A 3752-nucleotide genomic window follows, 5' to 3' on the forward strand; every position below is an offset into this window, starting at 1 on the left:
ACTTGTATAAGTGTTGGGTCCGACTTTTATACATAATGTGCATGATCCGACCATTGTAGCTTAAGTGATAGCTAATATGATAACTCACATGCTTGTTAACCTAGCCGAGTTTCGTTATCTGTTTGTATGTTAACACTGTTTGATATGATAACACTGTTATGTATGTAAACTCTCCTATGCATGCTAGTTCTGTAAATCTGAGCAACAATGTAACACGATTACAATTACTAAGACTGTTGATGAATATCTGAGTTAAAACGCCTGAGAACAACCCTGATTGTAAAGCTTAAGCTGCATAAATGTGATTAGCTGTTTATGTGATACATGATGATAACTGTCAAACGCCTTGTGACATAGATTACATGCGTATCATTACGAACATGAACTGATTTATTACACGTGCACACAATAGGACTTGACTGATTACTTGTGAGTGCATAACATAGCGTACCGATCAAACCAAGGTGAGTTCACACTCCTACTAAGGCATGGGATTCCCAAGGGCTTGGGAATGGGGTTGAAGGAATGAGATTGACTAGATTCGTACATACACCGTTACTAGACTACCATACCAGAGTCCTCGGTTGTGCAGGACACATACGTAAACCTACGTATGCTTATACTACTTACTGTCCTCGGTTGTGCAGGACACATGCGTAAAGCCCACATATGCATATGCTTCTTACTGTCCTCGGTTGTGCAGGACCCCTACGTATACCTATGCTTACTACTATCCTCGGTTGTGAAGGATACTCACGTAAAACTTACGTGTATTTATACTTACTACTATCCTCGGTTGTGAAGGATACTCACGTAAAACTTACATGTATTTATACTTACTACTATCCTCGGTTGTGAAGGATACTTACGTAATCCTGCGTAAAGCTTGTACGTACTACTGTTCTCGGTTGTGAAGAACACTTATGGTTACGAATAGTCTAGTGGATATACAACATGGGAAGCCCCCACCAATAGAACGTACTATCGGCCCAGTAGAGCCACATGTTACAAACGAACTTACTATTACGCACTTACTTTCTGTGAACTCGCTTAACTAGTTGTTGATCCTCTGTTACATGCCTTGCAGGTCGTTAGATACATGGAGCTTGCACAGGGAGGAGCAGGTTGTTGTGGGCTTGGATCGTGATTATCTTATTAAACACTTATGACATGTCGTTACTTAATTATGTTGGGTTTTGATTATACGCTTCCGCTAAACAATGATAACTTACTTATGTTTGGAACACCTTTCATATGGATTTGGTTTGGTTTAATGGCAATTACTTTTACTATATGTATTGTTCTATATGATTGGTGGCTTGATCCTGGTCAGTCACGCTCCCAAGCGGTGGTACTCCGCAGGTGGATTTTGGGGGTGTGACAGATTGGTATCAGAGCCATTGGTTATAGAGAACTTGGTTTTAATATGGGAAAACGTTTTTATTAAAACCAGACTATAACCAGAACAGTGCTCTCAACGATCCACAACGACGCTTCGCTCCACGTGCAAGACTCGACATTCTAGGTAATAAGGTTTATGGTTATTGCCTACATGCTAGAATTGCATAGAATTTTGCTCGTAGTATGCTTAGATTCCACTGCTCATTACTTGTTATTGCTTGAGAACACCTACTTGCTTACACTTTTCTGGCATCGCACTACTCGCGAACCATTCATACTTATGCTACCTTTACTGCTCGATCATGTCTGGACGTGTTATCATGACTCAAGCCCAGTTGACGGCTCTCATTAACGAACAAGTTGTTGCGGCGTTTGCAGCCGCACAAGCAGGAGGTATAACCTGTTATTCCAGACCTATCCTAGGATGTTAGATCCTACTCTCGTGACCCAACTCTCGCGCTTAACCTTGACCTATCTTTCTCGCGCAACGGGTCAGAACGCACAGCAACCTGTCTGCACATTCTAGAACTTCATGGACTATCGACCAAGCACGATCAGTGGCACAGAAGGAGCAGTGGGACTACTCCATTGGTTTGAGAAGCTCGAGTCAGTATTCGAAATGTGTGAATGCCCTGAGGCTCGCCGGGTGAAGTACGCCACTGGCACTCTCGAAGGAATAGCGCTAACTTGGTGGAACGCGCAAGTACAAACCCTAGGGTTGGCAGTTGCTAACGCCACACCTTGGGAAGATTTCAAGGAACTGATCAAATGAGAATACTGCACACACGATGACATCCACAAGTTGGAAGTGGAGCTTTATCATTTGAAGATGACGGGGTCAGAGATTGAAGCTTATACGAAACGGTCGAACGAACTGGCCATCTTGTGTCCAACCATGGTGGACCCTCCAATCAAGCGTATCGAATTGTACCTCAAGGGTCTAGCCTCAGAGATTCAAAGTTATGTAACATCGGCCAACCTTGCTACTATCCAGGATGTCACTCATCTTGCTCATCGCCTCACAGATCAGGCAATGGAACAGAACAAGCTGCCTAGATGCATTGGTGCTACTACTACTACTTCTGCTATTCCCAGTGACAACAAGAGAAGGTGGGATGGAACCTTCAGCAAGGGTTCAACTTCAGTTCAGTCTCAGGCACGACAGCGAAAGATTGATGACTATCAGAGCACTGGTCAGCAATCTTCTGGTAGTCAAGGGTTGTAACCTCGTCTTAGTTGGTCAGACACTCTCCATCAACCTCATTCCCTAGTCTTGGGTAGTTTCGACATCGTCATTGGGATGGATTGGTTATCCCAACAGCAAACGGAGATCCTATGCAAACGGAGATTCTGGCATTAGTTATAGATGCATCGACGAAAGAGAAGAGAGTAGAGGATATTCCAGTTGTACGCAAATTTCCTCCGGTGTTTCCTGAAGATTTACCCGGTTTACCGCCTCATCATCAAGTCGAATTTCAGATCGAGCTCGCTCCAGGAGCAGCACCTATAGCTCGCGCACCGTATCGTTTAGCTCCAACTGAACTGGAAGAACTTTCAAAGCAACTGCAAGAGCTCTTGGATAAGGGCTTTATTCGTCCAAGCTCTTCGCCTTGGGGAGCTCCAGTACTATTCGTGAAAAAGAAGGATAGCACTTTCAGGATGTGCATCGACTATCGCGAACTGAATAAGGTCACAGTGAAGAACCGTTATCCTCTTCCTCGTATTGACGACTTATTCGACCAGTTGCAAGGGTCGAGTTACTACTCCAAGATAGACTTGAGATCAGGTTACCATCAGCTGAGAGTCCGGGATGAGGACGTCTACAAGACAGCATTCAGAACTCGCTACGGTCATTACGAGTTCCTAGTCATGCCATTTGGGCTTACGAACGCACCTGCAGTTTTCATGGATCTTATGAACAGGGTGTGCAAACCCTATCTTGACAAGTTCGCCATCGTTTTCATCGACGACATCCTGATCTACTCCAAGAGTCAGGAGGAACACGAGCAGCATTTACGTCTTATCTTGGAACTTCTTCGAAAGGAACAATTGTACGCCAAGTTTTCTAAATGTGACTTTTGGCTTCGAGAAGTCCACTTCTTAGGCCATGTGGTGAACAGGGATGGGATCCATGTCGATCCATCCAAGGTAGATTCGATCAGAAATTGACCAGCGCCTCGTACACCGACGGAAATACGCCAATTCTTGGGTTTGGCAGGATACTACAGACGATTCATTAAAGACTTTTCGAAGATCGCACAGCCACTTACTATGCTGACACAGAAAGGTGTCACCTACCGTTGGGGAGATTCCCAGGAAACCGCCTTTCAGCACTTAAAGGATAGGCTTTC

Source organism: Helianthus annuus, chromosome 6 (genome assembly GCF_002127325.2).
Source record: "Helianthus annuus cultivar XRQ/B chromosome 6, HanXRQr2.0-SUNRISE, whole genome shotgun sequence".
NCBI classification, from domain to species: domain Eukaryota; kingdom Viridiplantae; phylum Streptophyta; class Magnoliopsida; order Asterales; family Asteraceae; genus Helianthus; species Helianthus annuus.